The sequence below is a fragment of the Pezoporus wallicus genome, unplaced genomic scaffold (assembly GCF_028554395.1).
Source record: "Pezoporus wallicus isolate ANWC-B61680 ecotype Strahan unplaced genomic scaffold, APGP_CSIRO_Pwel_v1 contig_6354, whole genome shotgun sequence".
In the NCBI taxonomy this organism is placed as follows: Eukaryota; Metazoa; Chordata; class Aves; order Psittaciformes; family Psittacidae; genus Pezoporus; species Pezoporus wallicus.
Genome location: NW_026638688.1, coordinates 2,228,250 through 2,255,684, shown reverse-complemented (window position 1 = coordinate 2,255,684; position 27,435 = coordinate 2,228,250). Strand labels below are relative to the sequence as shown.

The 27,435-nt window shown below is 42.6% G+C and overlaps 1 long non-coding RNA gene across 1 annotated transcript in view; it reads left to right on the top strand.

The window, feature by feature from the left end:
- Positions 1 to 13,413: 13,413 nt before the first annotated feature.
- The window catches only part of LOC130600573 (uncharacterized), a 51,050-nt gene continuing 37,028 nt past the window's right edge, over positions 13,414 to 27,435 (top strand). The window contains exon 1 of the long non-coding RNA XR_008972488.1: positions 13,414 to 13,673. This is a non-coding gene — a long non-coding RNA (uncharacterized LOC130600573). The remainder of the gene's footprint in view (positions 13,674 to 27,435) is intronic.

Genomic DNA, 27,435 nt, shown 5'->3' with positions numbered 1-27,435 from the left:
CACATTTTCATACAAACAGTCTGTATTTGCTTCATATTTATGGCCAATCATCATCACACTCAACATCTATGTAGCAAAGCTGTCTCTCTATCTAACATTCTTTTTAGCATCTGTCTTCACAGATATAATGACTCAGCACAAGAAGAACATAGCATGGAAGTCTACCATTAAGCAGATATTTTTCATTGTTTACAGAATCCCTAGAATTCAGCAGAGGAATAGACTGGTGTTTGAGCCAAGAAACATCTGAATGTCATGTAAAGTTCAGTTAATTATTTTCTAAATAGTCACCAGCACTACTCTAGCTGAGAGAAGGGTTCAGCTGGCATTGTTGTGATCACACTGGAGCCTTTCAGAGGAGGCGAATGTTTGCTTTCACTTCAGCCTGCTTAGTTTCACATTGCGACAAAGCCATTTCAGTAAAGGATACATTCTCGCAGACTTAGAAAAAATCATGGCTGTGGTCTCTCAAAAATTGCACCATTGTGCTTCTAAGGGAATCGGCTTACCCTGGTTAGTACTGTGCACATACTCCATGTGCTCTTCAGCCACAAGTATACAAGCCAGCTGTGGCCACAGCAAAATTCAAGTGAGCTGCTTCCTCCTTGTAATCTCCTGTATCTGTATTTATGGCAGCATAAAGTAAAAGAGAAGTGCTGTTGAGTGTTTAGGTTCAAGGCCACAAAGCTGGAGCTTTCTGGCTCTGCTCTGGGCTCCATGACCTCTTCCAGCAACGATGAGGGGATGGGCAGCTGATTATAAAAGGGTTACTCCAGCAGCAATGAGTCAACTCTAGTGCACAACCCCTGGACACACCTCAGCAAGTTTACTGCTCTAACGTCAGAGGTTCCAAAGGCAGCAAAGAATCACCTGATTTGTAGTTCATGGTCCAAATCTTGAGATCTGCACAATAAGCTAGAAGGTCTCACTTTGTTCTGTCACTGAAACCCTGAAAAGCAACCTGAGGAGCACGGGCACATACCTTTGCCCAGGTTTACAAAGGTATTTAAGCCTACAAAGATGCAGACAGACACCTAATAGGATTTATAAAAGTGCCTAAGGGAGTTTGGGACCTAATTCCCATTGGCTGTCAATGAGAATTAGATGTCTAATCTACTTAAGCAATTTGAAAATCCCACTGGCTGCATCTTTTCATGGCTAAATACCATTACAAGCGTTAGCCTTAGTGAATAGAATTATTATTATTATTATACATGGTTTCATTTCCTGAAACTCTGATCTTGGCAAGAAGACTCAGGGAAAAAAAACTGCTTAACTTCATGCACAAATGGGTGCTGTGGATATGAAGTGTCAGGAAGGAATAACTGAGCTTCTCCAACAGTCTTCATATCACTATTGTGTCTACAACTAGCCCAGAGAGCTCCCAGGGCTTTTTGTGTTGGTCAGCTTGGCTTTAACATGTGTCAGTAAAAAATGCAAGTGACTCGGTGAAGGAAAATACTGATCATTCACAGCAAAGTAATAAAGAAAACAAAATCATAAGTGCCCAGAGGCTGTGACTAGCCAGTTGAAAGGGTTTCATTTTTTTTTCTGCAAAGAACAGCATTGGAATCTTCTCACCACTCCATGAACTGAATTAAGTCCCATCTGGTGTTGGAGGGAATTCACAGCTCTGGGCAGTACAAGGACTCTTTGGTTACCCTCTTTTGCTCAGGCAAGCCAGACATGGGCTGCAGTGCAGAGTTTAACTAAACAACAGACTATTCCCTTTTTCTTGTCAGGCTTGAACTCAAACAATAACCAAATCTTCCCTATCCATACAACTTTTCAAAAGCTGTGAAGAGCTGGATTTCCCTAGATTTCTACATGATGTAGCTTTCATTAAACCCGACTTGAACCTCTTGTAATTGTTTATCCACTTAACTTTACATGCTTAGAGTTATGTTGGGGGACTCAGTTCAGCATACGAAAAGGTCTGAATGAGTAATTCGGGTAGGAAATAGCTGGGATGAGTTTATACATTGTCTGCAGTTGAAGAAAGTACTAATTATTTATAGTCTCCAAACAAGGTGTTTGAAATCCTTTTTGAGCTTGGTGGAATTTGAGAATACTGTCTGTGCTCAGTAAGAATATTTTGACACTTGAAAATGATAACAATTAAAAACTCTTTGAAAATATTACATGTATTGCTGGATCAGAGTCAGTGGAGCCCTTGCCAGTGGAGCTCTTGACCAAGCAGCATGCTTGCCGTACATGTAACTAGTGACCATTACATATAGTTACTTGAATTGGCTGAAAATCTGGCCAAAGCCTTTAAGAACATGATTATGAACATTTTTCATGTCTCATCAAGTGTGTAGAGAGGAAACCTGTGGACTGCTAGAAGAGATAGGAAATTCTTGTATGGAAAGGTGTGAGCACTTTGGAGTGTTAGACAATAATTTTGCAAATGCTGGTTTTTACTGTGTCACTGCATTTTGTATAGAGTGGTTATAACAAGCTATTATATGACTGTCCAGCAGCCTGACAAACCTAGATAGCTCTTTTCCAGTGTATCACACCACAGAACATGTCCCATACAGAATTTCTTGATCTCCTGGCCACAGCTTGTACCATTGTACAGGATGGTCTCACGTGAGGTTCAGTATAGTTTTTTGAATCATAAAGAAATGGGTACATGCTGAATGTGGCTGTAGTGCCCACTGACAGACCTCAGGGCAAAAAAGAGCTGCATGTCCTGTGGAATGGGCAAACACCTACATGCATTCAGCACAGGGGACTGTGGTTGTCTGAACAGTCACCAGGAACACACACAAGGCTTGGCTGTGGCCAACTGAAATCAGTTTTACTGCATACTGCAACTGCCTGCTGAAATCTTGCCACAGCTAGAATTTCTTCCCAGCACACCCATTGCTGAGCAACAATGCGTGTCCTTTTCCAGAGAATGGGATCAGCCCAGTCTGGCTCTTGAGAAACACACCAGCTGCACTTGAGAAGATGATGGGCTGAATGTTAAAGGAGCTCTGCAGACCCAGCAGAATGCTGGGTTTCTATAGCTCAGGGCAATTAGGCAGTGTAATCCCTCGTGTGAAGGAGACACCCTTTCCAGAGGCGATGGCATTTAGGTGCAAGGGGGATACACCATTGCAGGGAGGAGAGGGGATATGTAAATACAGAAGCCAATTGATCTGTAGGAATCTTTTCTTTTCTTCCCTTTTTTTCCCTTATAAGTCTATTTGATGCCAATGAACTGGAGGGCTGTTAGGGCTAACTGCTTCCTGGCACTGAGTACACAGACAATTGTGCAAGATTCCTTTCAGCTCAGCTTTGCTGACATGCTTGGTTGTGACCTCAAATATCTCAAGTTTTTCCAGTTTTGAGTTCCTCTGCAAGTGAAAAGGCCTGTGTCAGTGAAACTGTGCCAAAATACCTGGGGAGCTGGGGCAGACTGAAAAGACTGGTTGTTCTCCCTATGATCTCAGGCAGGGGGTTGAGTTGCACTGCAACGCTGGGAGGCCAGTCTCCAGTAGAGGATAAAAGGCATCAGGTGGGATGTGGAGGGCTAGTTTGAGTGGGATGAGTGAACACTTGAGTGCCAGCAGGCAAATGGCTCTGTTCCTTTATTTCCAGTGGAAAATATTTCAATTACATTTCTTTTTTCCTTTTCATCAACATTTTTCTTAGAATCTTTTTCATTTTCTGAATAAAAGGCAATCATCCTTGGCATAATAATGGGTGAATACTGCCGTGAAAAAGCCAGTTCCCACTAAATGCCCCCTACTCCTTCAGTAGATATTTTCCAACAAAAGGGTCTGGAATTTCATCTGTGCCTGTATGTGCTCCAGATGAGTTTCACTAAGGGTGGTTCATGTTCCTTCTAGTCTCTGCATGTTTGGGGTTTTTTCACTGTTAGTCTGATTCAGCATTGCTTGAAAAGAATGGACATCTTCCTGGTGACTCCACCAAGACTGACTGAGCTGTATTCACAACACAGAGGAGATGCAGGTTCTAGTTTCTCCTCATCTTTTCCCTTTCTGATAATGGTCACAGAGATAGTTTTCACTTTACTTGGCTTTTGTTAAGCTAAGGAACTAATTCTCCTGCCTCAGGAGGGATTTATAACCCTCCGAGTATAGCTCTTAAACATCAGACTTTGGATTTTTCATAAATTGTTTTATTTCCCTTTCTTTTTGTCCACTTCCTCCTTTCATTAGTGAGAAAAGGTTAGCTGACAGCTGAGAGAACCTGCCCGTACAGTTTTATTTCCCTGTGTTTTTTCTGTTCACAATTTCATTTGGAAAATGCCCTTCAAGAAGTGCTTATTTGCCCACCCAGTCCCAGAGCAGGGTGGATTCCTGTGTAGGCATCTGTATTTATCAACTTTATTTCTTGACCATGTTCGCTCTCTTAAAGCACTGCAATGGATTTAATGTTTTTTATTCAGATTTCTCTGAGAGGCATTAGTTCTCTTTGGAAAAGGGAGCACTGAGACTGGAGTTTTACAAGGCCTTATACCCACTCCTCCTTTGTTGCATGTTCAGTAGTTTTTAAGTGCTGGAGCTATTCCGAGCAGCTGAAGGGCTGTGTGACATGAGGAGACTTCACTCAACTTGAGCTCAAGGGGCCTGGGATTGATTTGAAAGTCTATTTTTGACTAGCTGGATTTAGCTGGTCAAAGTTTACACAGCTGTGGACAAATCCAGCTGTGCTGGTAGAAGATGTTGCTGTTCCCAGGAGATCATCATCATGTACCTTGCCAGACATTACTGCCCCATCCATTCTGCCAGTGAAACATCCCATGAGTGATCCTGAATTCAGGCAATACCAGGTGGATGGATGAACTGATCCAAATGATGTTACAGAAAGCAAACTACGGCACACTCACACGAGCCTGCTCCATCAGCATGTTGAAAGAGGGAAAGGTGGTATACTGAGGTAGGCAGGTCAGTGTTACATAGCTGGGGACAGGGTCTTACACTGACACAACTACATCTGTCCCTGACTCAAGTCATAACATAACCTTCCTCAGTTTATGCTTTACTCCCTTACCTGTGTCACCAGAGCTGGTTAGAGTAGAATTTGTGGAAGTATCTCTCATATGCGCCCTGTGCAAACAAAGTGTTTAGTGCTCATCCCACCCGGCAGAGTGCTACAGAAATACAAATCCTAAAGATAGGAAGAATTTACACGTTTTGAGAATAAGTGAAAGTGGCAGAGTCTGACCAAGTGTCAAAGAGTGACATGGAAACCATCCACAATTAGAATAGCTTATTTTTGGTGGGCAGCTCCATTCTCAAACATTGGCTTGCTGTAGCCTTGGAGCCACTCCTCCTAAATGCATAAAGTGAAGGTTGCTCTTCAAAGAATGAGGGTGGGAAGGGATTAATCAGTGCTCCCAGCGAACATAACGGTACAGAAGAGAGGAAAGATTTGTCAGGCTTTAAAGTAGCCAAAAATTGGCAGCAGTGACAAAAAAGCCTTAAACTGATGGGCAAATATGGAAAACAAACATATTTGCTCTGCTGAGCAGGGATAAATATATCTAGATAAACTAAGAGAAAGATTTCATTTTTGCCTAATCCTCATGGCATTTCCAGCCCATAGATTTCTGGGAATCTGGTGGAGGCCAAATTGCATTATATTTGTAGCCAGATTTGCTGACCAAGGACTTTGGGATCAGTCCTGAACTTTGGACGATTAGTCAAAATGAAATGCTTGGGCTTAGCTATTAACACAGCGTCTGGAACTCTGTGCTCTCAGAGTTGAGCTTGGAGCAGCTCAGTGCAAAGCTAGGAAGCCTGACTGATTCCTGACAGCCTTGCCCTTGTCTCTAGTTGAGTCTGATAGCCCAGACTATCAGATCCAAACCCTTTATGTCTGCTTTGTGTTTTACCTAGTTCTCCAAGGGTAAAGGGGGCTAGTGAAAGAAGCTACTAAATATATGGTACCCTGAAACAGTGCTCCAGATGTATCTGTTGTCATCTGCTCCTCACCTTGGATTTACCAACTTCCACCTCCTATTTCTTGCTCCACACATTCAAGGTTGCTCCTTTTTTCCCTCTTCCCTTGTTCTCAGCCTTGAGGAGTGAAGGCTGTGGCTTCATTTTGTCTTCTTCCAAATTTGGGACTGCAGCTATTGCCTCCATATCCAGGGCCACACTGGGCCTGGGTATGGGCATGGTCTGGGCTGTTGCTATCCAGAGCTGCTCCACTGTTCCTGCGTTAGACTTTACAGCAATACAGGCTCCAGTCACACAGCATAGAGCTGCCCTGCATTGACCTTCAGGAGCTGCCCCACATCTGGCAGGACTTCTGCATTCAAACTGTATGGTGGGCAAATGCAGCTGCAGCACTGGAGCCCGGTTGTCCTTGGAAGTGCTGTAGCCACATGCAAATAGCACGGCATTCCTGCACATAGCTATGGCTCAGGAAAGGTGCAGTAATCTTCCTCTGGACATGCTGGAGTCAGCTGGGCTTGTTTGGGCGCCTGTCACAAATACACAGGAGGGATCTCAATGGGAGTTGTGAGAGTGAGTCTGATTCAGGCACGCAACCTTCAGCAGGCCTGAGCTTGGCATGTGGTCAGGACTCTCACACAGCTGTGACCCTTTGCTAATGGTTTGACAAATAGGAGCATTTTTGCATTTGTCACAAAATCCCCAGGCTTGTCGCTTTTATGTTTCCCAGGGCTTTAATTCCATGCCAGTATATTCGGCTGGGGGAAAGAGAGGCAGAAGCAGTGCTCCACAGATGGCCAAGGCTGGAATATCCTGGGAAGCATTAATCCTCTGAATACAATTTTTCCTTGAAGAGAGAGGTTTTAAATGTGTGCTGCATTTCTACAAACACTTTAAGCTGGCATAAGCCAGCCCTGCAACAGCCTTTTTCAGGGGGAGGTCCACCATCCCTGTTCCTCTGCCTCCTCCTTGCTGGCCCAGGGCTGCTCCTTTCCCCATGCTGGCACCAGCACACACATGGTTGTGCAGTGAACCAGGCCAGGGAACTCCGCCAGGTTAAAACTAAACAATTTCCTTTTCCCCAGGTTAGTTTCAACCTGGATGAGTTCCCTGATGTGGTTCATTGCAGGGCCACAAGAACACTTGTGTTGGCACAGGGCAAGGAATAGCAGAGGGAGTGAAGAGGAATGTGGGCTGGGGGTGAGGGGAAGGAAGGGCCATTTCCTTTAGCAGCGGTTCTGGTTTATGCTGGCTTAGAGACTTGGTGTATCTGTGGTGTTAATTGCTGAAAATGATGTGCTCCAAAATGTGTGTCACAGTGGAGAGGTTTTCAGGAAAAAAAAACCTCTCTCCCTTTTAAAACAGGGCCTTATTTCTTAGCTTCTTGATCAAAGTTTGGCGGGTCAGAGTCAAAACCGAGTCCCTAATGCCAAATAAGTAACAGTCTACCTAGGCATGATAAAAAGGGAGATGGAGTCATGGATAAGGGAAAAACTGCTTCTAAAATTATACAGCAGGCTAGGAGCAGAGCCACAATGACCTGGCATGTCTCCTTGCAGCTTCGCCCCCACCAGTGGCTTCTCTGTATGGCAGGGAGAAGACTGAGTCAGTTGTCTGCCACACTGCACTCAGTTCCCATGTGCATTGATGGTGCATACTTATTGTATGTTTATTTAAATATCAAGGAGAATAAATCTTCTGAGTGGCAGCTTGGTGAATGATTTGTCAAAAGCTGGCTCATTTACCCTAATAAAATGTGAACCAATTCCATTTATCGAAGCAGAGCTTTCTCTAGATTTACAGTGATGTAGCTGAAAGCAGGATCAGCCCCACTGACTCTATAGCAGTATTAAGTATTCTGCTATCCAAATCATACTGCTGGTGTTCTACGAAGTTCATCTAAGGTGTCCATTAAATTCTGGGATACAAACACCTTTCATTTATAGCTGTAGCCAATGGGAAGATACCAGAATCTGACCCATTAATGGAAAAATAGATAACAGCAAAAGTCTCCAGTATTTGTTCCTCTGCAGTCCCACTAAGTGACAGACTTCTTCAGTCATGCTGGGCAGCCCCATGGTCAGTGTGGCTGTAGTGGCATTACATGCTTTTGTCTAATGTGAAGATATGACATGTTTATTATGTTGTTGTGTCTGTAATTCACACTGAATCAGCCCCAGTCTGTTACATTTTGAAGGTGAGGTTCTTGTGAACTGATTGTGACTAAAGGCATAAGAAATTCCCCTTTTTTAGAAAACAAAAAGTTAATTTTAGTTACATTCTTCCCCTTTTCTTTGGTTCCTTCCAGTGTTATTGTTTTCCCTTGAGAAGATAATTTAAAGTGACATCTGACTATATTTCCATACCTTTTCCCACCTGAGGAGAGATGTACTTGAAATGATTTGCATATTTATTGAATATATGTTCCAAGGATGGCCACAGTGCGATGTCATATCCCATTTACAACATGTTCCTGCTGGCTCTGTGGCTTGTTAAAAGAAAGACACTGTAAAAAGGAAGCAATGTGCAGTGCGTTATATGGGCTACAAACATAAAAGTGACTGAAGTATGGAGGGAAGGGGATAGATTGGCAGCCTGCAGATGTAATAAGCCATTAAACCATTTAAGGGAAGCCTGCTGAGTTTGTTGTTCAATTACTGTTACTGATGAAGAATGTCAATAATTATGATTTTCAACCCTGCATGACATGTACATTTGTAAATCTTTCAGAGATTGTCTTTACTGAAACCTAGTGAGGCCACTATTAAGGAGCTAAGATGAGGCCCACAGTGCATCTTTTTACAAAAGAAACTTGAATTCTTTGAAGAGAATCTTATGCATCTTTTGTATTTTATGAAAGTGATTATTACCTGATACAACTGGATACAGCACTTTATCACTTCATCTATGATAATGGAGAGGAGTGGTGGTTTTGCCTATAATACAATGTCTGCATAACACTTTTGCCAGTGACTGAATTTCAGTCTCTGAGAGGCAGATCAGGTCAATTCTGTACTTGCCAGTTGCTAGCAATATGACACTATGCTCCTACCTCACATTTTTATTTATTTCTTTACCTTCTAGATTTAGAAAATTGATGTGTTAAATTAAACAAGAATTTAGATTAACCCTTCAAACCGTGGTCATGTGGGAGTGCCTTTGGCATCTCTTGTTTCACAGGTATATCCCTCATGATAATTAAAGTGGCCCTAGATGTTTGTCACTGTGATAAGAAAAGGTTAAAGGATTAATAAACTCTGGGTTTCTAGAGGTTCTCTGGGACAAGTTCATGTAATCCCACAAACCAACTTTTCTATAGCCCTTTTTTCCCAATGGAGATGACAAAACAATTAAGATGATAAAAAAAGGGAAATGAGGTAATTTTAAAATGCCATGTGGTAATTTGTCTGAAAGGCCTCGTCATTCCAGATTCATTTCCTATGCACTCGAATTGTATTGATCCTTATACCTGTGTTTGGCAATCAGATGGATATTACAGCTGAAATGTGTAAGTACTGGGGTTAAAGTTTAGCATAAATTATTGGAAACTATAAATAAGGTCTCACTCTGATTACAGTCCTTCATTGATATGTAACATAATAATCTGAAAAAATCACAGCTTAATTATAACTTCAAATAAGATTAATTTGTAACAACACTGATATTTACACTGGTTTGGTTTAGTATCAGGCAAAATGTCTATACCTATTGAATGGCCAGACCAATGCAACTTTGCTATTAGTCATTTTTTATGCTGGTGCAGGTGAGAGTAGAACCTGATCCCAAATTCTGAAAGGCTTATATTATATTAATTATATTATATTAACTCATAAAAATATTTTAATGAAAATATACAACATTTGAGAACCTTCGCTTCAGAGTTTGAAAAGATGCTTTTTGTGTCTTATACACCACCACAAATGCAATTTTTCACATTTTTAACCAGAATGCTGATGAAGACATTATCCTTGTTATGTTTCCTCAATAAATACTGTTGTAGAGACAGAAAGAAATTAGTTTTATTTTACTTCTTTTACAAAAACTGTTAGAAAAATATTTTTAAAAGGCATAATATGTTTTGTGTTAAATTTTGCCAATACTGAAAGATGCTGAAGGTTTCATTCGAGTGGTTTGGTGCAAAGTTCCCTCTTTCAACAAGCCTGTGTCTCAAACCCTGTTGTGCAATAGCTCAAGCTGCCAAGTATTTTGAAAAATAAACTGCCTATGTTGGACTCCTCTTAAGCAATCAGCTTTAATCCTCTAGAGAAAGGGTGAGCAGCTTTGTTCCTCTTCGTTGAAGTCTGGGTTAAGCTCCTTTGTTTCTTTGTCTATAATAATTTTGGTTCTTAGAGAAAGCCTTCCTTGTGCTAAAAGCTGTGCTTGGACACAGGGCATGTCCCAGCTCTCAGTGTGGTTGGTTTGTGTGTTTTTACACATCTTTAACCAAGCAGCCCTGGTCTTCATGAAGGATTCTGAATGCCATAGAAGAGTGGCTATACTTGGAGACTGGTTTCCCATTTACCTTGAACTGAGCTAAATCAGGGCAGTGCCAAAAGGGCTGCTCTTGCCCTTCTATCTCTGTCTGGAGACAAGTCTTTTGGAAAAGTAAGGATCACTTGGTGAATGGTTACACATAGCCTAAGCTGGTCTATGCTGGGACTGGCACAGCTTCTAGGTGTGTTCTTGCTCCACACTTGCTATTGTTTCAGAGTCTGACTTAGCAGAAACTAATGACTTGTTTAATTTTGTAGTGTTTTCTGCCACCTTAGTGAGCTGGGTCATGCAGGAGGGAGCCCAAAGAGCACCTTTTCATCTGCCAAGAAGAAATGTAACATGCACATTACAATGTTCAGTATCTACTAGGATAGACCTTGACAAAGAGGGTATGAAACTGACAGCAGGAGAAACGTGTCTGACCCAGTCAGTCACCCTAGGACTTTCCTATTTTAGTTACCCAGTATATTTGCAAACACACTTCTATTAGTTTTTTTGCTTTGTTTTGTTTAAATACCTACCTTTCTCACCTGGGACACTTCTGCTCTCTGGTCTGGGGGCTAACAATGCATTTCCTTCTGCTGAGAGTCATCACAGGCTCGCTGGGGTTGCCAGTACACACAGAACAGGGTTGCTAGAGGTGCTTTCAAACCTACTAATGGAAGAATCATCAAAACTGGTCACTGGGGGAAATGTTTTTCTCTTGGAAGTGAAGAGTTAAATCATGGTGGGTGCTTCCTGGCATGAAATGGAGTTCATGAGAAGAGGCTTCTGCAGGGGAGGGTTGTCTCTTTTTAGGAGTACATCCACTTTCTAAGCACTCTATCTCCTCTTGCTACCGGTCTTACAAGTCTGCAAAAGACAAGTATCTTTCGTAAGAACTGCAGCTGTTCCCTACCAGATTTGTGTAGGAAAGTAATACACCCTCCCTGTTTCCCCTCCAAAAAAACCCCAAGCCTGTGAGAATATTGCTCCAGCAAAAGAATAAGGCCCTTGCTGAAAGAGAAAAATCTTACTCCCTTGCATGCGAGTTACAGGCAGCGCTTGGGTAAAGGGCTAATACCCATCAACATGTTTTTGATGTCACTGTGCTGTTCCCCTCTATTTGAGTTGACAGCTGATGCCAGGACTTGGCTGCATCTCCTCTGCACTGAGAGGAGGTTGGATGTCAGATGCAGGGAGAAGGAGCAAGCTTGGGCAGCCAGCCGTGAGCAGAGTGAAACAGTGAGGAGTGACTCTTTGCTCCAGGGCGTGAGGTGCCATTGCGAGCCTGACCTTTTGAATACAAAGCATTTGTCAGAAATCCAGAGGAAAGCGAGCTGAACCAGTCAGGGTGGCTCTGCCTTTCCTTTCAAGAGAAGCTCATGTATCCGAGCAGACACACCTACCCCCAGGCCTGACCCAGACACTGTAGGCAAGTATCTCTGTTGAAACTGGGGGCCCTGTGCTCCCTCCCATTAGCAGGAGAAATGAAATGCACACCCTTGCGTGGGATGTCTGCTCATTCCATTTGGCAGCCCAGTACCTCCCAGTCCAGCCAGGAGTTGTAAAAGGCCATCACGTTAAAGGCACTGTGTTAGGAGTGCAGACAGCTCTAGTGTGTGAATCTTTCTTGTGGTTCATTCTTTAGATGCATTCTTGTCCTGCACCTTGGAGCTGCAGTGCCCAGGGTCTGACACACAGTCGACCTGTGTTCACAGGTTCTTTCCCAACACCTCTCTGGCTCCCTGAGCCACAACTCTCCAGGGCAGATATTCCAAAACCTCATTCATTGAGCTCTGGAATCGCATGACAGAATGCCCTGTCATGCTCTCCCACAGGCCTGCCAGTGCAAAACTGTCTCATTGCCATGTAGGTTTCCAGCTTCACCTTGGTGGCCATGGCAGGAAGCTGAGTATGTGAATGGCGGCTCAGGGTCAGGAGAGGGGAGGTGAAATTTATGCACCCTAAAATCCCTGTCAGGGGTATTTTTCTGCACCATGACAGAGAGCTCTGTTCATTCCCCATCTGGAGATCTGACACACAACATGTGTGTCAGCCTGTGACCCATGCGTGATGGGTCACAGGCTGGTCTTTATGGCAGAGTGAGTAGGATGAACCATCCTTATGGTCCATCATGCCAAGTATGCTTTTTCCAGGAGCTTTTCCCCCTCCTCCTTTAGCTCTGCTTTAAGCTGCTGCAGAGCTGCACCCCCCCCAGGGACCCTTGGAAGAATTCACAGGTTGCACACCAGGGAGCAATACATCAGCACATTCCAGTCTCACTTTTAGCTGTGCTTCTCTCCACTAAGCCCATCAAGCACGCAAATCTCCTCTTGCTGATTAATGAAGGCAGCACACCAACTGGGAAGGGCCCCCTCCTGTTTCCTGCGCCTTTCTTCAGCAGCATGCAGAACTATTCGCCTTCTAAGCTGACCCTCAAGGCCACACATTGCTGTCTGTAAGCGGTGCGGTGCTGAGGAGCAGCAGTTTCGCAAGACGGGCTGAACCCGGAGCTGGGTCTTTCTGGTCGCTTCGTGCTCGGCTCTGACATCTAGCGGGACAATCGCACTAAAGCATTTAAGACGCTGAGAAGAAAACATCAGGGTTTGCTTCGCTGCAAGGCTCACTGGAGCAATCATTCCATCTGTATGCTGCTTTCTTTTATTGCACTTAATACTGCCAGAGGATTTGCTGTGGAAGAATGGAGGAGGCCCCGACATGAACAAAGGGCAAATCCTTTCTTTTCCTCCAAAGATAAACTTCTTTTTGCTGCCAGGTGAATGGTCTAATAGCTGCAGCAGTGACAAACATCAGTTTCACAGTTACTTCTTGATTAACACCATTAAATGAAAACCAACTGTGACACAATCCCATGAGACCATAGGGTAAAACTGTCAGAGAGCTCATAATAAACCCTGTGAAAAATGCAAAATTGCTATGGGCTAAATTTTCCACCCTGTTTCTCAGAACACAGCTGTGCCACTTGTAAGTACAACTGTTTGCACATGCGACCCGCGCTCTGTTTTCACAGGTGAGAAAGGAGCTCTCAGTGCACGGAAACATTTTGTGTATACAAAGCAGATTTTTCAGCTGCTCAGCTGGAAGCGATGCACGTAATTGTCTTTCATAAGGAACTGCATAAATACCTCTTCTCAGCTGAGAGGACAAACATGTGGTTTGGAGCTCTTGGAAGGCTGTTGAATGTTTGCTATGCTGTTTGTGTAGGAGCTGAAAGCATTACGGTGACAGTGACGACAAAGATGACCAGCTGCTGGTGAGGTACAAAAGAAATCTTTATTTGTAACATTTAGAGACTGTGCATTTGTGGTGTTTGATCACCAGCACAAGCAAAATGAGTTTCTCATGGCCAGACAGCCCTGTGAGAGGTGGGGTCTGAGGGGCTCATGCCTGCTCAAACACAGGCTGGCAGCGGCTCTGGCATGCAAGTCACATCTTTACAAAAGCCAAAGCTCATTCTTTTAGCTCCTGGTTGGGGGCAAGGGCTTCCAACAGGGCACAGAGCATGGGGCAAGAATGCCTTAAATGGCCCCAGGAACTTCCAGCCTAGGGCTGGAGTACTCCTCAGAGACATGCTTCAAAGTGCCCGGTCAAGCAACCAACTAACCGTGGTAAGAAGTTACTTGTCATCTGACTCTGCTTGTAAGGCATGTCTTACTTCATCACTGATGCCAACAGAGTTGATTATTGTGGGTGTGCTGATCCTTAGCAACTTACTAAACTGCTTTTGGCTGTGTGTCTAGACTCTACGAGTCTGATCTGAGACAGCTGAAGCAGAATTGGAGCCAAGGCTTTTGTACTCTTTGAGGCTGCTACTTGACTTTCCATCAAATGGGGCAGTGACATTCAGTGCCAGGGGATATGTGAAGTGCTCATGGTGTAGGGGGACAGGCAGTGTCAGAGAGCTCCTGCATCTCTGCTGCTAATGTGTTGGGCAGTGCTGCTGTCTCAGGGCCATGGCTTCTCCTGGTGGGTTTATTTAGGATTTGTACAGTTTGATCAGTGCACAAGTCTTAAACAAGGAATTAATTGAGATTTTAATAAATGGTCACTGCATGCTAATTGAATACCCACTTGATTATTTAAAAATATTATGTGAAGTTTGTGTAATTGGTTACACTGGTATTAAATTAGCATATAAAAATCTCCTGCAACTCTCATATGATTTAATGAGGCTGTTATCGTGCATGAATAAAATGGTGATTGATGAGTGAAAACCTCTTTTCCAAGCATGGAGTTTCTTTAATGAGGTCAGAATATTTCTGGCATGTACTGAGTTACTCATGTTATGCAGGTCACTTCTGGACAACAGTGACCCATGTGTATAATGAGGACTCTGGGACTGAAATGGAGTCCTAACTAACTCAGTGTGTGACTGGGTTTGGACCTGTGCTTGCAGAGCAGCTCATGAAATAAAAGGTCACTACTCTGTCCTGAACTCCTCTTGTTTTAATTGTGAAGTACTGAAATAGACTGAGCTGTAATTGAGGGTGCAAAAGAAAATCTAGAAGGCAAATCAGTAATCTGGAAAAGGAGGATTTGAAGCTCCTTCTCACATTAGTCCTGATGCCACTTCCATCTGGTGGATCAGGGCTGCCTCCTGTGTGGTCTGTCTTGCGTGTGCTGAAAACCCAACATCAGCTCAGCGACAGCCCAGCCAAACCTCCTTTCCTCCAGCTATAACTTCCATTTCCTACTGTTTTGGCAGGAGAAAGGTGGAATGTCTTAAAAGACTCTTTGATGGCCATTACAGGATTTGGTGGTGTGTTGAACTGAGTTGGGGCCAAAGTGTGTGGATGAAATGGAGCAAGTAGATGCATTAGACCATAGCCACTCTAGCAGTGTGTGTGGGAGAAGGGACATTACCCTGCAATGAACCCCCTTGCTAGGATGCATTAGGGTTCATTGGTCATTGGTGTAAGGAAGAACAGCTACATGGGCAGGAACTGAGGGAAGTTTGCAGGGGATGTCAAGTCACTTTGACTCCAGCCCTCCTAAACTATGCTGATGGCAGTGTAGTCAGCTGCATAAGATTAAAAGATGAATGCTAGGATTTGATGTAACTGAGCTCTGCTTTCCCCGTGTGGAAAGCAGATGTTCTTGAGCTTCCAGGTGCTGAGAAATGCTGTGTTAAACTCATGGAAGAGCTTGCCAGGTAGTTTGAAGGTAGCCAGTTTGCTCATCTTCTGGGCACTCTCCCAAGCCAGTGTTCAATGTCTGATACAAGGCAGACAAACATCTGTCAAGATTGATGTAGACTGAGCTGTTCCTGCCTTGGGGCAGGCAGGTCTAGGTAATCTCTTGAGGTCCTTTCCAGCCCTCATCTGAAACTGATTTCCTGGGGAAATGGTACTTGTACAGCCATTCTGCTTTTCTGTCCTCCCCTCCTCAACAGTTTTGGAGCCAGGTGGCCAATTTCAAGCACATTTGAACTCAGAGATACTGAATTCCTAGAGCTTCAGGAAAATCAGCAGCTGGGTAGAGAAGAAAGACCCAAATCAGTGCCTGCACTGAGAAATGCAGTTATAGCTCATTTTAGTCATTCAGAGAGGCAGCAGCCAGCTGGCCAGTCATCACAAGTAATGGCCAACCTCTGGGCACAAATGGAGCCATGAAACACCCACAGCTTGTGCTACCTTGTGCTCAGTTAATGGGATGGAGGAGGTAACTTTGGACTGGACAGGAGGGAGAGAATCACAGCAAGGTCTTAGGGGATGTGAAACACCAAGCTGGAGGGAACTGAGCTTTGTTAGCTGCTCTAACAAGTTGTTTATGATTCCATGCTTGTCTTGCCCACCCTCTATGCTGTCTGTTAACGATTCTGTTCTTTAGTTGCTTGGCAGAAGATCTGACTTAAGAGAGATCAAGCAGCAGCAACACATTGTCCAAAGTTGTCCAACTTCCTCCATCTGGTGATTTCTGGTCTAACCCTACACCCACTGTGAATTAGGAAACATTGTGAAGGAGTCCAGGAGTGTATGAGCATGTGGCAAGGATAATTGCTATGTGTGAGGGTTTGAGTGAAGGAGAACGTACACTTAAGGTTGTGTGACTGTGGGTGTACTTAAGTCCTGAGAATCACACTAGCTATGCTCAGTGTGGGAAGGAAGCAGGAAATGTACCTAGGCTGATAATCTCTGTTGCCACACATTTCTGTTGCCCTGATCTGGGCTCTGCAGTAGAATGAGTACGCAGGTTCCTGGTGTCTGTGTGTTGCTCAGGCCTTCCACTGTTCTATAGATACAGGAACAGATTTTGAAAACACAGTTTTGTTGCACTCCCTCTAGAGTTCTGACTCCTTATCTCTTTCCCTCCTGCCCACTGGCTTGAGTTTGCATGCTTATCTCTTACATCCTTTTCCTGCCCAATAAAAACCTGCTTTTGGAGCTGGATGCGCATATGTGCCTGACTGCTGACCTCTACAAAGCTTTTTACATATCGCTAGGTGTAAGCACACATTTAGCTGATTGTTGTTTGAATTAATATTCTTATTTATTTGCACTTATGGGAGAACCCTGCCATTTGGCAGACCTGACACAGTTGGGTATCACAAGTAATAGAGTAGCTGATTGTGATTGTGATGTGAGTGTGGACTGCAGCGAGATCATACTTCTCTGCACCACAAAGCCTTCAGGCAGGTTCTTGTCTGCAACTTGTACCCATGTCTGCTCAAATTTCTGGGGGTCAAAACACAAGCTGTGCTTCTGATCATGCCACAGCTCATTCCAGGGAGGAGCAAACTCATTTGTGTGTTGATTCTTGCTCAAAAGCTCCATCATAGCTTTCTTACCAGCATCAGAGAAGTAACCCCAAAGTGGCTCAGCCCAGAGAACCGCAGGAAATACTGGGCACCAGTGGCTGCAGAAAGAATGAGGTCCCAGAGCACTGTGAGAGAGGACCACATTTCCCTGGGCACGCATGCAGAGCCTTCAGACAGGGCAGTATGTGTTCCTGAGGGCAAACAGCACCCCTCTTATCCAAGCACCTCCAATTTTCTGCCAGGCCACTGTGTACAGGGGCAGCAGGCAAGCAAACTGGAAACTGCTTCCTGCCAGGCAAAGCTGAGGGTGAAGCCAAGATGAGCACCAAGACCCAGCTCTAACTATGCAGTGAAAACACACTTCACATTTTCTGCAAGAAGAGGAAACACAGAAGGGAAAAAATAAGGTAGAAAGCCTCAAAGTGATAAAGTGGTTTGCTTAGGGTCGCACAATAGGATAGCAACAGAAGTTGAACTGAGCTTTCTGGATACCTGGTTTAGTGTTATTTCAGCTCAGCTGCCTGGCTTCCAGGATGTTGTGGCTGCAGAGCCTACAGACACGCATATTCTTATTTGTATGTCTGTTGAAGTAGGTTTCTGGTTTTCACCCATGCTGGTCTATCCTCCTGGGAAGTCAAATGGAAATGCTATAGTCTATAACGATCTCATTCCCCTGGCAATGCACTGGAATCACAAGCATTTACGTTTGCTAAATATAGCAAAGAGAGACTTGTGGTTGATCAGTATTTCTCCCATTAGTGCTGTAGGTGGAACTGCACTTAATAGGAATTACACTAAATGGATATAGGAGACATGGGGATAATTGACCAAACTTGTCTTAAATGTGTTTGTGGAGAGAAAGAAGCCGCAAAATGACGGGCATTTTCCCCATTAGCCTCTATAGAAAAATTAGAAGGCACTGTGGGCCAGATTCTCAGCTAGAGGGACTTGCCATTGCCTTTTTGTCTTCACTGGAATCAAGCTGGTTTACCCCAGATGCAAACAGCATATTGGTGTTGCCTGAAATGTTAAATGTCTTAGGCTCATGGAAAAGTGAGGAAAAGACATAACTACTAGAACCACAGGTTTAGTGTCATGAGTTTGGGCTTCTAAAATAGGAATAACTGGGCCTGCTTGCTGAATAGTAGAATTAAGGCCAATATGCCCACTAGTGTAAATGAGCGTGCAGCTCTATGGCCAGCAATAGAATTCCAAATATCATACCAGGATGTAATTTAACACTGAATATATTATTTCCTTAATATACAATGCATCACAAGCTGACAGGCTTGTTTCCCAGAAGGTATTTTTTAGTACTAGGATACCCAAACCGGCAAAATAGATGTATCTTTTCAGACTTTCCTCTTTACAAACACAAAGCTGTTCATTTAAATGAAGGGGAACTTAATGCACCGTTTACAGCTGTGCATTTTGCGCTGGTATTTGCATTCAACATTGATTCCCTTTTATTTTAAAGGAGGTAGTGACAGGATTTGTAGATTATTCCCAGCCGCTATCCACATCAGTCTAAACATGAGAGGTTGCGTTTTTTTCACTATCACCACTGGGGATTGTGCTATACAGTAACCTCCATGTAATGGTTCTGGTCTCTGACCCCACCTCCAGTGAAGTCTTCTACAAACATCTCTTTATACCACCACATTCATCTTCTGATGACATGTACGTTTCTCAGGTCCCTGAAAGATCTTTGAGGGGAGATTATACTGCAATGCATTGATGTAGTGCTTTGTATCTAATTCAGAGAACGCAAGTCCTGTAGTTAAGCTTGCTGTTAAGATTGAAGGAAGGAGCTTTATTTTTAAGAAACTTCCTAGCCACCGTAGTGACAGAGTAAGATAACATCTAGGTAAGCTTTTTTCCCCAGTGTCATACCAGTCTAATGATTCTAGCACCTGAGTCATGATTTTGGAATGCTCCGCTGACTCCACTGGAAATAAAGCACTTCAGGTTGAAGTGCTTGTATAAGTCTTGTCTTGAGTAAGATTAGATTTATACTTGTGCTTAAGTGCTTTGCTGAACAAGGGCCCAGTTAAGTTAAATATGATTATTTTGTTTCCAGAGACAATCCCTTTTCACAAGTCGGCAGCAACCAGCTCCTGCAAATGCATTCATCCTTAGGAATGAGCACAAATGTCTCTACCAAGACTCAAATAAAAATAAAGCAGTGTATTTTAAAGAGAAACTGGATTTTCATTTTTTCTAATAAAAAAAGAGGAAGCCTGATTAAACTCTTACACTTATAAGTGCCCTACTTTCAAATGAGACCTGACACTAAGTAGGTTAGTGGGAGGAGAGCTTTAACAAATTTCCTTTAACAGAACTTGATGTGATCCTCTGACCTGAATTTTCAGGCTTAATCTGCTCTAAAGAATGTGCTTGAACCTAAACAGACAGTAAAATTCACCAAAGAGCTAAACTATTAATTTGAAACAACAACACAACAGTAACTGCCCCCTTCCCAACAAACACAACCCCCCAACCTGGAGCCATGCACAGCCAGCCTGTTATGATATTACTTGTGCATGTGTGTGTATAAGTGTGCTTGTGTGTATGCTTTTATTTTTCTTTTTTTTTTTTTTTTTTTAAGGAAGAAAAGTTGCTATTGAAAGTGTTAAAGAAACAAACCTGGGACTAAGCCCAATGCTACTGAAAGGGGCTTTTGATGATGCATCCCCTGAAAAACTACAGTCCTCCCATAAGTCATCAGATATGGTATTGCAAAGGCATTTAAATGTGAGGTCCTGTCAAGTTATGCGAAAGCCCCATGATATATGGCCCGGAGGAGTTTATCTTGCTCTGGGAAAAAAAGACCTTGGAACTGACACTTTATATTCCGAAGCCAATAAAAACATCTTAAAATAACGCCCCCTCCCTTCCTCAAAGAGTAACTGACAGTGAGAGAGGGAGCAGGGGTGGGAGAGCAGTGATCAGCAATGATTTGATTTCTGGGTCTGAGAACTTTGTTGTGGGCAGTGCAACTCCAATGATTTATAATTAACTCCAACATGAAGAAGAAAATGCCAGGCTTTCATAACAGGACTACAAAAATAACCACATTCTCAGTGTTTGCAAAATTGGAAACAAATGTCCCAAGGAAAACAAGAGCTCTTTGCAGCCTTATCCATGCTTTAGAGCAAGGAAAATACTGGAATTTAATCATAACCACAGATGATGAGCCAGTATCATTTGTCATGGGAAATTCATCCGGGTAAAACAGGATTGCTCCATTACCCTTCCATCACTCTAACAAATAACTGGATTCAAATCTCTTAAATTAAAAGCAGTTAAGACCTTTTCTTCTTTCTGACAGAGATATGTTGTCATCTTCTGTACCCCAAGGACCTGAAAGTGAAAAGTGATAGCCTTAAATACATGCATTTCTTACACCCAGGTTGTGATACAAGATTCCTGGGTTCTGGCTGATTGTATGAGAGATCTGAGATAGTAGTTAAGTAAAGACACCTGATGGTTTTGGGGTCTGAGCCCAGTAGATTCTAGTTTACGTGATTTTTAAGTAGGGCATGTTATTTCAATTTGGCAAGATACTACTTTTAAACATGGGAGTAATCCCAGTACAGTGAGTGGGGCTACTAGGCAGAAATGTAAGCATCTTGCTGACTCAGGACCTGAATTAGACAAGTAGCAGTGGCGTAAAGGCCCCCAGAGAATAACAGTGAAAATCCTGAACTGGGTCATGAGGAAGTAGTAAAGATGAAAAGTTTCTCTAAGGAGGTTTCATAAGGGAAGCCCTGAACAGATCATTGCTGGCTTCCATTATGTTAGCAGCAGTCAGGCTAATGGATCTTTTTCCCTGAAAATTAATCTCTGTGGTCCTGGGATTTTAGAAACCCCTCTATTTCTGCATCTCTATCTGTAAAAGCCATCTAATTCTTGAAGATTAAAACCTCCCATGATATAATCACTGAGGACTTGGCTCCCTTTTTCCAAATGCCAGTGCCTGTCCATGCTGCACAGAGGAGCAGACACATTGAGCAAGGGACATGCAGCAAAATGTTCTTTTTTGAATTCCTTTGTGAGCCTTTATTTTATGGAGCCTGAGGTGAGATGTGTCAGGGACATGCTCAGCACTCCACAGCTGTATCCTTTGGGGGCTTCACCATTTTTATTGATATATTTCATGCTAAGTGTTATGCAGAATGTAGTCACACCAAGCAATGATGACAGTCCCTGACCAGGAGCATTTACGGTATGAAAAATACAAATCAATAAAAGCCACTGCTACTACACAACAGAGCAAATGCAATGCTAACCTGACAAAGGAAGACAAAAGCAAATGTGTAATGAAAACATCCTCCCAATGTGTTTTTTATACTCCAGTGACCCTATAGCTAGCATTTATAACTACAGCCACCTATATAGCTGTCATTCCATTTCTGATAAGACATATCCCTGGTTAAAATGACAGTTTCTTTGGAGGCACTTGAAAGGAAAGTACCGTGATCCTCAGTCATTATTATTTTGGTCCAGACCTAACATTCTTCTTTTTATTCTTTTCCTTCTCTGCTCCAGTTGAACTCCTGTCAAACGCACCCATTGGAAACAATAAGATAAACCACCTCTGTCATTTACTTCCAATGCAGGAAGTCTTAACTGTGCTTTCTGTTCATTAGCACCTCTGGCTTTCAGAGCAGCCATCCGCAGAGCTGCGGCAGGATTCAGTGACTACAAGCCTGTGAAACCTAATTTTGATTCATGAGCTGAAAGCTCTCTAGTACAACCCTTGTGGAGCTTGAAATCTTGCTGGTTTTCACCTGGTCTTGTGTGTGCAGTCAATATTTGGCCATATTCAGAACATTTTGTAGAAGCAGTCTAGAAATGTCTTGTTGAAGGGTACCATGTTGAAAGTGGATTTGTGTAAGGGAGTTTGCAAGACAGTTTTCGTGTGACTTGTTTGGAGATTGCTGTTAGGCTTCTGCAAAACATCACTAGTTTTCTCTTTTGCTGTCCAGTACAAATTTTGTTGTTCTGCTGAAGATAATAAAATGTTTCTCACATCAACAGTTATCAGAGGCACTGGGTACTTCTTATTCTTATAAAAGCAGAAGAACTTGCATTTTGTGTCTGGTTTACTCTGCAGGATAATTCTTTGTGGAAAGTGTACTTGAATTAGTCCACTGGAAAATGCCCATTTAACAAAACTGAGATATTTTCACAAATGTAACAGCTTTATTATCATGTGCATGGGAAGATATTTCAGAATTCCCTTAGATGAGACTGAAACGTTTCACTTTGATGAGAAAAGGAAGATCTCTAATTCCAAGATGGTTAAAATATTTCAGTTCAATTTTAGCGTGATTTCTTACAATATATGAATGAAATTAAAAGGAAATACAATATGAAAACATTTTGACCTTTCTGATAGGAGTTATTTTTATGCAACATAAATGAAGAATATTTCAACAGAAATTTTAGGGGGGTTTTAGTTTTCTTCCAATCCCAGAATTAAACACGGCTTCAAAATGTGGACATCCCTTTTCACTTTTTAATGATGTGAACAGTGTACATTTTCTCCGAGAGCTGCAAATGTTCATTATATTGACATCTGAGTGGCCAAGATGTTATTGCCTGTGTTTTTCCTAGTGGTCAGGACCATGATTGTCCTTAAATTAATGTATTGCTTTTACTTGAAATACATGAGAAAGCTCCACTTTAACTAATGGATTGTAACAACGATCCTGGATAGTGGCGATCCCCAGAAACAGTGCCTGACTAACAGTCACAACGTGTCTGCGAGGCAAGTGAGTAGTATTACTTTCATCTAATGGATAATCTGTTGTACAAAAGGTCTCATGTCAATCCAGTATCTGTGCCAGTATCACAAGTCCTGACTAGGTGAAATTGGAGTCGATACGTCACAATGAAGGAAACACTGGTGGAATCTATCTAGCTAGGCAGCCTTTCCTTCGCCATTTGCTTAGAATTTAGACATCAGCGCTTGGCAAATTCTTGTGTTTTCCCCAAATTTTTCTCGAGTACAGTGTTGTGCAACTCACTGGCAGCTTCCAGTCCTTCTGCAACTACACATTGATGGGAGAATTTTTCCCTGAGAGGAATTTGCTAGGTTGAAGGAAACATTAAGGATTCTCTATCTCCTCTTCCTTTAGGGTCTTACAGCTCATGGTGTATTTCTGGTTAAGGGGTGGAGGATAGTCCATGTAGCTGCAAATTCCTCTTGTGCAGGAATCTGCACAATGTAACTTCCAGTGCTGTTCCCTGTGGCGTCCCTAATTTATCTGTGTTTTTCTAAGCTGGTTAAAGCAGCGCCCTCCTGCTGTTTGTCTCTGCTGAGCGCTGCTAAGGGTGCCAGTCCTAGTGTGAAGCTTCATAGCACTTGTGAGATTTAACTTGTTATAAACCCTGGAGAGTTAGATGTATTTGGCCCTATCTTGCTAATGTGAACCATACTATAAACAAATGTAAACTCCTGTATGTGTTTTCTATGAGTTTTTACCTGTTTTTCCTAGATGAGAATAAGCCCGTTTTTTATTTCCCTATGCAAAATGAGTACTTCTATTTTAGACCTTCAAGATGCTTGTCTTGAAGCAACTAAGGAGGAACTTGGCAGTGAAAGACTATCCCAAATATGCCAAATAAAACTGGCCTTTGTTTTGTGCCATTTCCGGACTCTGCAGCATTATAATAACAAATCCCGAAACCATATGACAGTAATACAGAGCATCTTTTTATGATAAACATAAGTAATGATCCTTGTCAAAGAGACACAGGAATGAGTAATACATAGCAATCTCCATTCAATGGAAAAGAAAGAACAACTGTTGGGAAAAAAAGTGACATTTTCCTAAATCTCTGCATATCGGTGGCCATAAAGCAATAAAATTCCAGGACGCTGTAAGCTTAGGCACACAGAGCAGTAAATGGGAAAAAAATGTTTGGGAAGACAATGTAACATTGTCTCATAATTTACAAACCCCTAATGATTGCCAAAGCTGGTATGCAAGATTTACCCTCCTTTTTTGGCATTCAGATTGACGCAGGGGCTTTTTCTTGCCAACTAGAACATTCTTTAGGTGTTTTTTTTCCTTCACATGAAGCTTGCTGTGATCCCATGCTTGCTATTATTCATAAATTAATTTCTGGCATTGCAATAAATTCTAGGAAAACCAATAATCCACAAACGTGCAGATAATTCTTTGTCATTTTTTTGCCTTTTTTTTTTTCTTTTTCCTTAAAAAAAAACCCATTCTGTGAGAAAGTAAGAAAAAAAAAAGCAGCAGTAAATGTTTGCTGAGGTGCTGGATTCACAGCATGAATTTATGTTTCCAATTGTTTTTCCTAACTTGTCAAAGAAGTTTTATTGCAGTCGACAATCTTTATTGGGTCTGTTGGGCAGGGCCAGCTTCAGAACCTGTCATAGAGTGAGCCTGTATAATATATGTAAAACATGTTTCCATGTATTGCAGGGTCCAAAGACTGGTAAATCTGGGGCAGATCCCAGAACTATGACTTGGTTTCTGCCAGGTCCTTATTATGAGATCAATAGGTTTTCTGTGTGACAAAACCTCACTTCTGAGCAAGTCCTGGGATCCTTAACTATTGCATGAAGTAAATGTTCACACCTGCATTTAATTCAGTATCAGCCCACCAGACATTTTAATTTCAGAAGTAGAAGGGGTTGGTCACTGAGGTGTGCATTTGTGTATGCTTATTGCATACACCACATGCACCAACGCGCACACAAACTGCTTTGGGGGATAAAGTTTTACTTCTTATGGCAACAGCACCTAGCAGGCTGTCATGGGCCAGGCAAGAGAAGAAAGCATCATTAACAGCCAGGGGAGAGCCTGTCACTTACAGCTCATTCCCCAAGACAAAGGAAAATGTGTGTCTAGTCCATTAGGCAACTGAGATGTGAAAATAGCTCCATTTTTCTTGGTGCGATAATACAGATTTAGAGCCTCATTTCCATTAAAATTACTGGGTTGAAATGTCCACACCAGATCCTTATTATGATTAATCTATATACAGGCAGGTATGTATATATAGTAGTTCTGGCTCATCTGTCTGTCTCTTTTGGCACAGCTGGGTTCAGATTCAAATTTGCTTTGTAAAACAACAGGCAGGGTTTGTTAAAGTCCTTCTCTGGTTGGAGGTTTTGCTCCAGAACTCAATGGTATTTAGGCACCAAATTCCCACTAAAATATTAGCTCAAGGGTATCTACTCTCAGAAGTAGATTAAATATTAGCTCAAGAGTATCCAGCTAAGGAGCTGGGCATTTCAGCTTCAGTTCTAATGAAGCTTCAAGTAGTTTAGCTACTTAAAGAGTACTACTTGACTAGAGATCACAGGAGTTTTCCTGACCATCTGGAAGCTGAGCTCGTTCTCCTAGAAGTTTTTCTCTTTGAGGCTTTCATACTACAGCTTGGGAAAGCTTGCATGAACTGCCATGTCCTGCCCTTGAAAGCATGGAGGCTCCTTCAGGCTTGATGGGCATTGTTGGCAGGAAGAACAGATTTACTGACAGAAGGGATGAATGAACTTTCAGTATCCTTCTTAATGAGGAATAGCCCTGCCTGAAGTTTTCTTGTGTGAGCTAGTTTCAGTTCAAGCATTGCAGCAATTAGGAAAATCCTGGTTTTTGCCAAAAGGGAAGGATTAACAGAAAGTTTTCTTTCTTTTTTTTAACACTCTTCTGTCTGAGTGTGTCCTGTCAAGATTCAACCAAGCCTGCAGCAGCACTTGGAATTACCAGTGTGCCAGGTGGTAACACTAATCCAGAGGTAAAACTCCTGCAAAATGTTTTTCTTGGAATTCCTCACCTTGCTCACAGGAGTCAAGTGCATGCAGAAGTAGTGGATTATCCCCAGGCAGGACGTTTGTACCGGTCTGTCGGTTCCTTTCAGCTGATGGTAAGGATAGGAAAGAATATGTAATATATCTCTATGTATGTCACCCAGGGTGAAATGGAAAGGGTGCTGCAGGCGGAATAGCAATGTAGATCAAGTAGAAGCTGTAGTTTTTTCCAGCCCTCTAGCCCTGTGTTGCTTGTGGGTGTGCTTGGGCTTTGCTCTGATCTTATTAGCTTTGTGATAGCTACCGCCCTCAGCTGCAGAATCTGTGGATTCATGGATGTGCCGGAGTTATGGTTACTTAACAAGATATAACCCATCAGCTGAGCTCTAGTAACATCCACCCATGCACTTCTAGCACGTTCCAGCAGCAAAGTAGTACAGTTTAGTGTCAATGCCTTTCCATAAGGTCAAGTGGAGTCAAATTATATCACAGAATACATTGGCTGTGAGTTTGTGTGTGCTGAACTTGTAGTGCAGCAGAATGCAGTAATTTATGGCATGAATGTGTATCTGAGCCTTGTGTCTCTCTTGTCTTTTGGGGATAACTGTGAAAGCTTTCAGAAGGAGACCCCTTTTGTGAGTGGCTTTTGGGGATGAAATGGATGTGAACATGATACCGGGAAGACCATGGAAAAAACATGCAATTGTGTATGGTAGAGACTGGGCAGCCATATATCTCATTGCCACGATGGCACAGATACACATGCCTTACTCTTTCCTTTCCCCTGCTTCCTCCAGTCCATTTCTTGTGCTTCTTAATCTAAACAGAACAAAACATGATGGTATCCAGTTCACTGCAGGACTGAGAGCAGTGGACAGTCAGCTGTGGGTTAGGAAGAAATGATTAATTTTTCCAGAACACTGCACAGCTCTTTTATAAAACATATTAGTGTTGTTATAAATCAATGAACATGGTTTATAATAGCAATGATGCCCTTGAAATCTGTTAATACTGCAGTCAGTGGTGGTTTGCCAGAGCATTTAGTGCCCTTGGTTTCACCTTGGGCTATTAACTAACAAATCGGTTATTAGCCAGTGGTAATGACCAATTTTCTAGGGATGATTGCTTAAATATTGCCCACCTTGGAAAGAGAATTATTGCTCAGCTGAAAACTGAACCCTTATTTTCAACTCGACAGAGCTAATGATCTTGTCTGATTTCTTTATCTTCCTCCACCTCCACGAAGGTGGTCTGAGACCGTATTACTAGAGAGCAGCTTTGCCTTCTGCCTTCTGTGACTTGAATCCAGGAAAAGTTCCATATTTAATATTTATTCCCTAAGCATCGGTGGATGAAGACAGATGGTAATGAAACCAGCGTTGCTGAAAGTGACCACAATGATAATAGATTCTTTATGATGTCCAGAAATTCTGGACTCTCAGTCTCGGCTTAAATGTAGCATGGCGCCA